The sequence below is a fragment of the Tyto alba genome, unplaced genomic scaffold (genome assembly GCF_018691265.1).
Source record: "Tyto alba isolate M040663 unplaced genomic scaffold, T.alba_DEE_v4.0 Super-Scaffold_14, whole genome shotgun sequence".
Classification (NCBI taxonomy): domain Eukaryota; kingdom Metazoa; phylum Chordata; class Aves; order Strigiformes; family Tytonidae; genus Tyto; species Tyto alba.
The window spans coordinates 21,163,465-21,176,989 of record NW_024881276.1 but is presented as its reverse complement, the minus strand read 5'-3'; the positions used below and the strand labels follow the sequence as shown (position 1 = coordinate 21,176,989).

At 41.2% G+C, this 13,525-nt stretch overlaps 1 protein-coding gene across 2 annotated transcripts in view; it reads right to left on the bottom strand.

Annotated features, from left to right (window-relative positions):
- The window catches only part of SYTL5 (synaptotagmin like 5), a 94,532-nt gene extending 83,031 nt beyond the window's left edge, over nucleotides 1-11,501 (bottom strand). For both annotated transcript variants that reach the window (XM_042788990.1, XM_042788991.1), the window contains exon 1: nucleotides 11,214-11,501. The gene's annotated coding sequence lies outside the window, so the exon portion shown is untranslated. The remainder of the gene's footprint in view (nucleotides 1-11,213) is intronic.
- Nucleotides 11,502-13,525: the final 2,024 nt, after the last annotated feature.

Genomic DNA, 13,525 nt, shown 5'->3' with positions numbered 1-13,525 from the left:
TCCTGCCCACAAAATCTGATTTGTTTCACTGGGCCAAACTAGCATCTCCCTGGGATTGCAGGCAGATCAAGGAGAGGCTGCCTCTGGCTAGTCACTGAGGAGCTAGATGGGAGATGATCTCACCCATGGGATGTTCTCCTCATTGTTTGTGAAGGGAGTAAGCCAGGATACTGAAAAACATTGTGTATAAATTAAAAAAAAAAAAAAAAAAAAAAAAAAGCTTAATTGTTCATACACAGTACAAATGTTTGGAAACAGGGAAGTCCTACCCATGAAGGCAAAAGGAGAGGCACAGTTAGATTTCCAGGTCTCTAGGTGTGGACTAAAATTGATTTAATAAATGGATCCACTGATCCTAGATGTATTGAGTGCAGGCCTTGCTGCTGTTACAAACCACCTGACAAGAAGATTACTCACAACCTATTGTGAAGACAAAGTGAACAGAAGTATCTGAATGCTTTTGGACCCTGGAACATACCCAACAGCCTGGAGAAGTAGGTAAGAAATCAGGGTTAGGTGACCACTTCATTGCTAGATACAGATTACTCATTGTCCATGCTGCCACAGAACCAGGTAAGTATGACTCAGGCCGTGAAGTTCACCAGAACGCTGGGAAATACATAATACTCATATGCCATATGCATTTGCGTATATAATATCACATGAAACTATTCTCAAAACCCATCCATCAATTTACTTGCTCTGACATCTTGCTTGTGTTGAGCTCTCTGAAATTGTCATCAGCTTTTCAAATATTCTCTTCTCCTGCAGTAGCAGGCAAAGCTTACTATAATTTATTTAAAGGAATTTAAAGATAAGACAGGTTTAATATTATCTGGATATCTCTAACTCTTCAATCAGATTGTGTATCCTCAGTAATTTATTATAGAAACTTCTAAAATAAAGGTTCCATCTATAGATGTAATTTCCATGTAAGTTATTATAAAATCCCCAAATTCTTGGGAATTTCTTAAACACTTTTGTTCAGTGATACATTGTCATGTAAATCATCAGATCATCACTGCTCATAAGAATCTCTATCACCATGTAAAAATACAAAAAGTGATAATCCTCCAACAGGAAGAGCAGGCTGGTGCTAAGAAGAAACTGTTTCCACCACATGTAAACCACAGCAGATCTCTTAGCTTCTCTGTATTTCAGCTCCCAGCCTACACAGGGACTACTCCTTCTCTTGTCTCAAGAGCTTACCTCAAGGAAAAATACATCAAGGATCATGAGGCTTACTGACATTACGGTTATACCAGACATTTCACCAAAATGCACACATTATGTCAAATTGCTAACATCCTTCATTTATTTTCTGTGGCAAATAGGTTCCCTTCTTTTTTGGTTTGATTATAACATTAGCTGGGCTGGGATGCCTTTCCATTAAAAACTAACCAGTATTTTTTTCCATTATAAAAGGTCATTTTCCTAACAACTTTACCAAGTTACCTATCAGAGGGGAAGTTTTCCATGGTACTTACACTGATGTTTTGGGACATATTTTAGCTAAAGTTTCTGAAAAGAGCAAGAAATAAAAGCTACCACATTGATCTTACTTTGTCATAGGTGTAACAATTTTCATTTTCACAAATTCATATAGAAGTTGTAGGAGAGGGACTTCAAGCTTAAGAGCATAGGAAGCATTTTCTATTATGGAATATATTTCTGCAGATGCTGTTAAAATTTATCTGGTTAAAACCACATTTTAAGCTTGTAGAGAAAGGCACAGATCATACAAGTTTGATAAAGACTTGCTAGAGCTACCAAATACATGAAGACAGAAATCTCACAAGGACCAAATTTGGGCTGATTTTGAGGGAACGGGAAGAAAAAAACAACAAACAAACAAAAAAACACAAGCCACAAAATAAAATAAATACAAAATGCAAAACAGCTTAAATGCAAAACATACTGGGCAACCTTATCTATAAGAATAGCTGGTCATGCCAATTATAATACATCCAAATCAATTAATTCCATCTGTTTTCACGCTTACCAGAAGTGAGGGTGTTTCAAGACTTTTCCATAAACATGTGTCATCCCTTAAGCAATGAAATTCAAGTTTCTGGAACAGCTGAATCTATTTGATTAGCAAAAAAAAAAGGAACACGACACACCAAAACAAATAATTCATCTGATGACTTTCTTGTCTAAGTCAATACTATAAATGATTTAAAAGTTAATTAAATGGATAGATTGAGAGAGCAAGGCACTTAAAGCTAAAACTAATACTCTGGGGTACCCATACAGAAACAACTCCATTCAGGAGGTTTCACAAAATTTAGAAAGTTTGCTTTGATATTTAGACTTCCATCAGGTCTCTTAATTGCAATAATCCAAATACAAAGTTAACTGAGGAAGCATAGGGGCACTGGTTCCATTTGGCTATGGAGAACCGTGGGGAGGAAAATTAAGCTGGTGTTCAGTATCTGCCACATTCCTTCTGTTGTTTCAGAGTCAGAAACACCAGCCTTGCCAAACTTTTTTTTTTCCTGACATGCAAGCGCTCTTATGCTTTGCTTTCAGAGAACATGAAAAACTGCACTAGCAGAGGTCATGAAACCTCATTGAAAAAATATCACTGTTAATGGTTGAAAGTCTTAAACACTTTCTGCTGTTTTTGACTTGGCTGATTGCTCTCCTTCAGTAAGTGGGTAACCTGTCTGTCTTTGGTCACAGCTTCTCCCCCCTCCATGAGGTCTGCAGACACATATATACTTGCAGTAACAATACTTTGGCAAAGTAGTCACTCTGTCCTTAGTGCTCTGCTAGAATAAAAGAGTGAAGAACTATTGTACCAGGGGTTGGAAAAGGGACTCTAAGGGTGAAATAATTAGAGCTGTGAAAAATTATCTGGGTTTGCTAGAGCTTGAGGCAATTATTTTCTTTCTGTTTCAGCCATCATGACTGCAACAATCATTCTGTTCAAACTCACTCTATAATAAAACCTACTCAGACCCATTCGGTACTGATTTTGTTCCAATCCAGAACTACCGCAAGCCTTGGAAAGCCTACTTTGATTTTTCAAGCTTGTCATTAAAATCTGCTCCCCATGAACATGCGCATATCTCAGTTTCATGGGATTTGAGATTTCACAGAACACTAAGAACTATCAGCCTCCAGTTCTGTCACCAACCTCCAGCAGATTTCCAGATGCATAGAGGTGCACATATATGAGTGAGTATCCATGTGTGTGAGGGAATTAACCATTTAAATTTGTGTCTGGAAGGACACTAAAGAGGACTCCCCACATCCATTGTGTCAGACAGAATTCTTCATGAGAACAAAGAGCCCAATTTAAACTGCTTTAAATACAGGGATCCAGCTCCTCCAGTAACATAAAGTGAGATGTCTCTGCTGAAGGGAAAGGAATTGTCATTATATTGTTCAGTTGGGTTCAGTTTGGCTCAGGTCCATTCTTAGCTTCCCTTAAACTCAACTCTTTAATACCGTGCTTTGTTACAATGGTTAAAGGACAAAAAAAGGTCTCAGGTAGCCAAGGAGTTGGAATAAAGAAGCACAGTAGTCCCTGCACACACTGAAACATACTCTTCCTCTGCTAGAACCACTGGATACCTTTTCAGCCAAAGTCCACCAAGAAGCATAACTGATAAAATTTGTTTATTTCTGGAGAATCCTGGACATCTCAACTTCCACACAGCATTTCATTATGAAACTGTCATGATCATCATTGCTGAACTGTTTCTATACATTATCGCATGCTGATCTGCCATTTATGTTTCTTTATATGGAGAAATCAGCCTCTACTCCTGAAAGTCATACTATTGCAGTGTAACAAAACTCACAGGCAGAAAGCCAAAATTATGCTATACTATGCTGTGTGTTTATGAATCAACATTCTCAAACTCCATCAGGTATTGACCAGAGGTGCAGCAGTAGTAAGTTGGGTGGATCAACTCTGTGGAATTCCTTAAATAATAACAGAAAAGTTGTAATGTATTAATAGTCAAAGCAAAGAATACAGTCATGGTCCCTTAATTTAAGAATGCAGAAATTTTGTAATACAAAAGTAATTGGCATCTGGCTAATTCAGAAACATTTGCTTGAATGATGACTGACCAATTGAAAGATTCTTCTTATTTTTAGGAAGCTGTGCGCTCTGCACATTTTCTTTTTGCACTATCCATATTCACTGGTAAACAAAGAATATCATATCACAGGGAGTACACTTTAATGTCAGGGGTATTTTCAACTGCTATTTTAAGATACTCTTTTTCAAAAAAGCAAGTTTCTGTCTATGTTATGTAGCTTTTAAAACCAACTACAAGCTGCTTAGGTATATTAGGTCCTTCAAAACTAAACAGAGAAACCCACCAGGAGGCAAAGAGAAATCTTTCTAAACCACAAAAGACACAGACTTAATCGTCACTGGCCTCCTGCTTATTCCCTCTTACCCCTTGAGAGATGATATTACATAATCCTTCTGCTGCCACTCTTTTGCCTAAAAACTGTTACTTGGTTATGTGTGTTGGTATTACAGTAAAGGAAAATACCTTATGACCCCATAAAAGGATGCCAGAATTACTTACCCCCTAGGAACCCAAACATAACACCTTTTTAAGAACTCATATATATATTTTTTGGTGCTTTCATTCCCAAAATCTTGTTCAAGTATCTGCTTACAACACTGAAAGACTATCTTGTTATGTAATTTATCCTTTATGATTTACAGGTCTTTTGATTTTCCTCCCCAAAACAAAAAAGTAAGTGGAAAGATAACAATGGGGGATCTTACAATGACAGCAAGGCTCAAGATGATTTGCAGTAATGGAAAGAAAGCTTTCAGCCTTCTCTCACGGAATGTATACACTAGTAACTGAGCATTACTTCACTGCTGTTCTCAAGCATAACTGAAGACAGCTGCATAGTTATCTAACAAAAATTTCTGTTTGAGCATCAACTTGAGTTTTCTATGTATATGAACATACACACCTTCATTCTTCTTGAATAAAGCTACAGCTTTCATACTATACAGACTAACGTTAAACTTCTGAGCGTCTGATTGTCTTGACCCATATCATGCTTGTGCTCTCCTCCCTCTGAAGGCCAAGTGATACGGTTCAGTCACCTGAGGCGTGCAGTAGACCCTGATGTGTTCTCTGCCCACCATCACTGCATCTTTACCTGAAGTCAAAAGACAAAACTATCAAATGACTTCTAGCTTTTGAGCACAGGGCAATCAAAAAAACATGTACTACACACAGCACTTAAAACAATTCCACTGTAAACAGCATGTGCAATTATAATTCTCTTTTTTTTATTAATTCATGGGGGTTTCAAATTTGAGCTGAGCTGTCTGTGTGCTAGTGATACATCTTAACACACACTCCCCAAACTTGCAATCCATGCTATATTGTCTGATGGCTATGTCTTTGGTATCAAATGTCACTCAGATTTAAGGTTAAGAAACACTTAGTGCTTTTCTAATGTTACTTTTTCAATTAAAGTGAGAAAGGTCAGGCTAATAAAACATCATTTGTGATACTTCTATGCACGTTAAGGTGGCATGCAAGACATAGCGAGTCTGAATTGATCCAGAGTATGCTTAGAATGAAGGTAATGAAATTAATCTATCTCTAGTAACAGCACTGACTTAGCTCAATCTCATCAGAAGCCAACTTGTGAATGGGTGCAGAGGTTCAATGAATGAAAGCCAGAATCTTCATGATGGGAACAGTCACAGGAACAGGCCCAAAGAAAAACTGCACTTGTTCAGAAAGAGGACTTTCAACCAGAGCATTTCAGTAAAGCAGCAGAAGGCAAAGACTTTTAAAGCAAGGTAAAAGAAAACCCACAGCTCCTTTTTTTTTTTTTCTTTCACCCAGGAGCAAGTCCTTCAATTTTCAGCCTGAGAAAGAAAGAGCAACATGGCGTGGCAAACTAACATTAAAACATTTGCACAGAATTAATCAGGAGTTCATAATTTCAATTCAGATATAAACAATATTATATTAATTATTTAAACACTTAATTGAGAATGTGCACTTTCAGAATTCATGTCTCAAATCATTTTGACATGTTTCTGCTCCCTTCCACAACAGAAATTAAATGTCATCGGAAAGGTCATGGTTCAAAGTGATTTCAGGACAAACTGCAAATTCCTGCCAAATCACAGACTGTCTCATTAAAATAATATCTTAAGAAAAGGTTTGACCAGGAGGGACTTGTTTAAACAGCACCATCCCATGATAAGGTACAATACCCTTAAAGATTCTCCCAATCATAACCAAAACAAACCTCTGCCTAAAGACGTTTGGGAAAAACAGGAAACCCAAAAGGAATATTTTTTTCTAGCGTGAAATTATGACAGCCCAAATACTGGGAGGATGCACAGTTAAATTTGCCTAAATGGCCTCCATTCAGGTTCTTCACTTAGAAAAGCCAAAGCCAAACATATACTAATGAAAGCACAGTGTTTACAAATGCACCAGCAGCAGCACAGCGTGCAGAATTCCTCACACCCTTGTCTTCCAGGGCACTCCTTACTCACCCCAGCGACAGCCAGATGTCATTTGTGTTTGCATAGGTTACTCACACCACCTCACTCACTTCTCCACCTTTCTTTGCTGCCATAATCATTTCACAGCAGAAACAGTAAATACCAAGAAGGTATAGCCTTCTCCCTTATTAGTTTTCTATCTTAACTAACAAATTGTTATTCTCCAGTGCATTAATAATTTTTCTTCCTCTAACTGAATCTTACTTGTCCATATTGTTCTGACAGCAAGGGTTTCAAAACTAGAGAGGGTTAAAAACAGTCCATCATAAACTAAGGTATGACCTCATTATTTTTTCCCCTTTAAAACTTAACACTGGTAATAACAATGGAGCGAGCTTTAATCTAGACAGAGATGCCAACAGTTAATGGGCATTTTCACTACTATTTTGTCTTCATCTACTTAAAATGTATCTATAGACCAAAGGGATAGAAATACTCCTGGGGAGAAGTATATACTTGTACTTTAACTCCAGAGCATAACAAAAGTCAAAGCAGCTGTTTATAGTTGGCAACTGTGAAAAATGTTACACGAAGCTGTATTGCAATTTTTTACTATTCATCTCCAATGTAAAACCCAAATATGTTTCAAGCCTACAGGTTTTAAGAATACTCACCTTCATCATATTCCAGTCTTCTGGATTACTTTACACAAGATGAAGATTCCCCACTCCCAATACAAATTTCACGTTCTCACCTGTCCATAACGACTATTGCTGCGCTAATGCCTACAGTGAATGGATGGTAACTCCTACACCAGATCTTTATTTAACTGAATGTATGACCCATGCTTCTCTTAGCCTTCTGAAGTCACACGTGTATAAGCACCTGGCATCGTTAGCCTATTTACTGTCTTAAGCAGGTTTAATATTGTGAGGATGGGAATTCAGTTTCTTACTTCCTCCATTTTTCTCCTCCCCAACCCATAAGGCACTAGGGATTTTGTGCAAAGACTCAGGAAAATGAATGAGGTTTTAGAAGCAGTATTAAGTACATCTTTTCCTAAGTCTGACCTTTTCCACAGTTCTCCAATGCCCTCAGAAGTAAGGAGACAAGCTCAGATTCAATTCATATACAATTGCTCAAAAAGCTATCAGCTGCACCATGTAGTAACTGCAAATGAAAAATATAATCTCCAGATGACAAATGGCTTGCTTTCAAACAGTGCTTTCTCCCAGAAATCTGTCTAATAGCAGAATCCTTGGAAACAGTGTTCCCATGGTCATGGACATTTGCTTCCATGGTATTCAGATAATACCCTGCAAGTTTCGTACCATACATATAAAAAAAGCATTTCCTTCACGCTCCCTTCTCCTCTTCAACCCCTGGAAATGCATTGCTGCTATATACAATTCCTACATTGTCCCCATTCCTGCAATACATTACATAAAATCTTCGAGACATTCATGCTGTGAACATGTTTTCCTCCAATTTGCTGTTACACAGCTACTTCCACAGTTTGTGAGGCTGTACAGATGAAAGGTACGTAGTCTCATCCAAAAGTTACCAGAGTCCCGGTGGAGAGACACTAATAAGTTCAGCTGCATTCAGATCACAATTTATCCCAACACAAAATGTAATCACTCCTAAAGGCAGTCATCCTCATATGAAATCACTGCGATGAAAGGTAATTTCTCACCAAAAAAAGCTATGACAAATTCATCTGGAACCAAGATACAGAGCAACTGAAAGGAGAACTTACATGTCAATGATGATGGATGCCCCAGAGAATTTAAATATTCCAGAGATGCACTGATGTGGAGATGAGGAGCGACTCTCTTAAAAATAAATAAATAAAATGCTCATTTAAGGAGATTCCTGTTAATATGCATTTGTGGAATACAGTACAAGCCACAATGGAATTTTGCTTCATTTCTGATATCCAATTATATCTCTAAGAAATACAGAAAGCATACCCAGGGAAAAGTTAGAGTGAAAATAAAAAGGTACAGGTTGGAGTAATTGAGTTATAAAGAAATTTCAGTTCAGGCTGAGATAAAGATAAAAAAAAATTAAGTTCCTGAGCAATTGATTCTGCTCTGAAGCTGTGCCTCAGCGTATGGAAACCCACACAGAATGGGGCCATTCAGTCACACCTGGGACACATTAAGACAGAAACTTATAAAGCACTTTTTTTACAGCAGAGACAGTCGGTTTGTAACAGGAAGAAGGCAGAAGGCTTCGTTGGCGTATACTGTATGTATATGTTAATTGGTATACACTGTATGTATATGTTTATATGGTCTTTCTATATAGACAGATCAGAAAAACTACTCTAAACATCCAAAACCAAATACGTACATATCAGCTCCCTGTGCCTACCACAAATCCACCTCCTACCTACTGCTCTCGGACTCAAACCCATGCTGTTCCTCAAGGTCTGCTCTTCCAGCTGTTCTTACCGATTCTGCTTTCCTAAGTTTCCAGGCTCTGGGACAACACATCAGCACACTCATCCCCGGCATGAAGGAAGTCTGGTTAGAAGGCAGAGTAAATGTAGCCAAGGCGATAGCAATAGAGAACTGGGAACCCAAGTGCTCGGTCACAGAGCAATCCTGCACTGCAGCTGTCTTCAGCCATTGCTCTATCCAGCGGGTTCCTTTCCTCCCTCCCCACCCTGCAAGACCACATGTCTCAGTAATAGACAGCAGTTAATCATCAGATATGGAATCTGTCTCTCCTGCTAAGGAGATTTTGAGGAGAGAACATTATGTAATAACATGTTCTGTAGAAAGGCAAACAACTCAATGACTGCAACATCACACTGAAAATTGTTTAATAACATACTTCATACTTACTGCTTTTCCACTCTAAAAACTCAGCTACAGCCCAAAATTCACATGGCATTTTCATTTACTAAATATTTCTCCATCACAGAAGAACTTAAGATTTCAACTACCACGGAATCTATAAAAGTCAAAACATGCTAATAAGTATTTCTTAAGGGTAAACATAGTGCTGAAGACAGCTTAGAAACACTAGTACGTTAAATCACTTCAAATGTTTAAACACACTGATATTGTCTGGAAATCAAACCCACACCTCCAGCCTTACAAACCACATTCCTCAAACCTTACTCAGATCTACAAACAGCAACTCTCACCTTCCAGATCTTCACTGTAATTGCTTAGATGTAAAACAGAAGCACAGAGACCCCTGAATCTAATTGCATTTGGGGAATAATTTATAACAGAGATACACAGAAAAGCATATAGCCAAAGCCTAACCATTGATATTATCAAGCTCTTTTACATCAAGAAACCTGCAGGAGCAAAGGTAAGGAAAGAGAGTATATATGGAGAGTGTGCTCTCAAAGATGACACAGCTTTCCTGATTATATGCCTAATAGGGGCAATAAGTGTTCATTATGATCACCTGTTCCAGCCTCCCCTAAATATAGCCTGTAGGATTTCCCCATACTAAGTCCTGGTAAAAATGGGCCTGCCTTTAGAAAAATTATCCTTGGTTTAAAGTTTTTTAATGCTGAAAAACTTTATGAACTTATTAGTTTCATGAGTGCCGTTATTTTAAAAGACCCGCACCCTCTGTCTAGTCTCAGGATGTCAAACTTCAAGTTTCCAACACTGGGTGTTGCTAAACCTTTTCTCTCTTGAGTAAAGAGCCCATTCCTCACCTTAACACTTCTAGGCAATGATCTAATCACTTTTTTATTTCTTTTAGAGCCACTCAAGATAACATATGTTCTGAGTGGCTTTACAGCAGGGGGCTTCTAAACGTTTTTTATGCTGCAGTGGGCTGCACCTTGCACACAAATCTCTCACCTCAAGAGCATACAGCAAAACAGTAACACTTGTGCACCTCACAGTAACATTCCCACCTGCTCCTCTATCTTCTCACATTCACACAAAGAGCTATTCCCTGGCTCATCAACTCGCCCCAAACCTTTCCAAAAATCACTAACTGGAGCGCAGAATCCCCTAACTCACTATTCCTTGCGGTACAACTCCACACTGGGCATGCTGAAATGTATATTGGCTAGCTGCACTCAGTAGCTACAGAAGTAACCCAAACTACTTATATATAAGTAGTTCTCAGCCTCCATCATTTACTGCTTTCTTTGTTTAGTCCCGTCATAAAATGTAAATATAGTAAGTAGACTATCTTTTTCAAAGCAAACACCTGGAGGAGAACTTTAGGTAGCACACAGCCGAGTGATAATCTTCACCTGAGCGCCCCAGAGCCACTCACCTGCCCGGTGACCAAGAGGCCAGTGAAGCGCCCGTTCCCCACCGTCCCTTCCACCGAACAATAACCCCAACCGGCGTCCCTGCCAGGCAAGACCCACCGCCTCCACCGCCCCGGGAGGTACGGTGGAAAGCACTGAAAAATAAACCCCAACCGAACACACAAGCACCTCCCGTCGGGTTCCTGAGGCTAGAAGCAGCCGCACTCTGGGGAGGGGGGGTGCGGAGCCGGGTAGCGCAGCCCCGTGAGGGAAGGGCGCGAGTGGGGGGGGGGGGAGCCCAGGGCGATGCACCCGACACGGTGTTCGCCTTCCAGCGGGACCGCGCCGCAGGCTCCCTCCTCCTCCTCCGCTCCCTCGAATCCTTCTCACGGGGGAGGAGAAAGAAAAAAAAAAAAAAAATAAATAAATAATAAAAAAAAAACCAAACACAACAACAAACCCACCACCCCCCCAAACAGTTGCTACTAAGTAAGAAGGACGTACCAGGAACCTCGGGCAGGTGAAGAAAAATACGTGCGAGCAGCAGCATCCCCGCCGCGGCGGCAGCTGAGGGCTGCGGCGGCCAAAACTCCGCAGCTCGCCGGAGCCCGGAGGTGAAGTCCCGCTCCCGCCGCCGCGGGGCTCGGCTCCCGGCTGAGGCGAGGCGAGGCGAGGCGCGCACACGCCGCACCCAGCACCCACGGCCCCGCGCTCGCTCCCGCCCACGCAAGGGGCGCGGGTCGCCCGCGGGGGCAGCCCTGCGGCAGCCAGCCCTCGCCCCTTCCCCGCCGCGCTCGGGGGTGGCGGCTCGCCGCCCCGCCGGGAGGGGAGGGACGCCGAGCCGAGCCGAGCCGCGCCGCGCCGCCGCCGTCCCCCCCGCACCCCTCCAGCTGCTGCCGGGCAAGCCCCGCCGCCCCGCTCCGCAGCGGCCGCCCTCCGGCAGCGCCGCTCCCCGGCGGGAAGCGCCGGGATGGAGGCGGAGGAGGGGGGGACGGGGGGGGGGGAGGGTGTCACTCCGCGGCCACCCCTCGCCCCTCTCCTCCCGCTCCCCCTCGGCGCCCCGGGGGCGCGGGCGGGTGCTGCCTCCGGGGTACCCCGCCGGGACCCCACCCCCCGCCCCGCTAGAGCCGGTCCCGCTTCGGTTTCGGCGGCGGTTTCGTTGCGCGGGGCCGGCAGCGCAGGGGGCGAGTCGGTCATTTCTCGGAATGGTCTTGGAAGGGGGGGGGGGGGGGGGGGAATGGTATTTAATTTAGAGTTTTAGGGGGTTTCAGCCATTAGAAAACAGGAGCTGTATCTGTTCCGTACACTGGGTGAGGGAAGCGTCCACAAGGTAAAACAGTATTGAGGTGTATAATAAATGACATTTGTCGTAGCTGTCCTCCCTATAGCTACGTACAATAATTCTTAAGCTTCATGACCCTCGCTTTTAACGTTCCAAGTGAGCTAGACTTAGCAAACAGCTACAAGTATTACAAAATATTCCAGATTTCAAAAGTAACTAAGCAAAACAGCATCTTGATTAATCCAGATGAATTGAATGATTCATTCACCCTCATAGGCATCCTCGGGCACCTGAAGAGCTCACATAGCAGGCATCTAAGAAAGATAAGGAAACTAATTTAGCACTTATGTGTGTTTCCTAACACGTTAAAATATGGGTTTGAAACTGGTCCAGTAAACAAAGGGAGGCCACATGAAACTACTTAAGAGCTTTTCTTCTTCACAGCTGTAACCGACTTCAAAACTGATCTAATTCTAACACTTCTGAAAAATACCAATGCATGCAACCTAAATCTCCAGCTCAGCTTTCACACGTAAAATTTTAGCATAAAAAATACAGTTTTTGCACAATAGCAACGTAATGTTATTTGTTACTTTCAAATTCCTAGTGTTGCATTTTTAAGAAACTACAGTGCTTCCATTATTCCAAATGATGCGTATGTTGGGAAGTTTATACTTAGGAGGTACAGTGTTTACTTGGTTAGTATATAAAGGCAACACTTTTAAAGACTAATTCGAGTTGACTACATGTTATACTCGCAACACCCTCCTTTGACTTGTTCAGGAAAAGCTATTGAAGGAATCTGCTATAATTTAAGTGCTCAGGTATGCCATTTTGTCTGTAACAACCAGAATAACAAATTGGTCTCTATAACAGTATGACTCATTATCAAAAAAGATACATGGGTGAATATATTCTGTAATCCATGACTTAATTTTAAGTATTACAACAACAGCTGCAGATTTATGTGGTTTTTTACCTCAAGGAGAATTTCTGAGAAACATCACAAACCTTTTGTGTTTCTGAGGGGATAGAAAGCAGCCACTCGTAGAGACTGGAGGCCCCATATTATTTTAGTAGCACTGCTCCATACCAATCCATATTTATTAAGTACCCTTGGTGATCCACACCACATGAACCAAGGGCTTTATAAACCAGGATTACAGAAATCTGTGGCCTATTTAGAACAAAGATAAAGTATTCTTGCTATTATTTCTTTGGTGACTTCAATCTCCATCAGTAACACTTGCATCACTGTAAAGAATTACTGCACTGTGATCCCAGGCTGCAGCTTTATTAGGAATGACTCGCAGCACTCATGGCCCTTTTCCTGAGTGCTGTGGCAACTCGTCCTCTGCAACAGTGGTTTTCCAGTCAGTCTTCTTCTCTGGATACAGAAATGCAAACTCCATGCACCAGAAATCGAAGAACTTAAACACGTATTGATATCCTAGTTCACACAACCACAACATTTTCTAAATGTGAGGAACTTGCACAAATTACACATAGTTCAGTTCGATAACGTTAATGAATA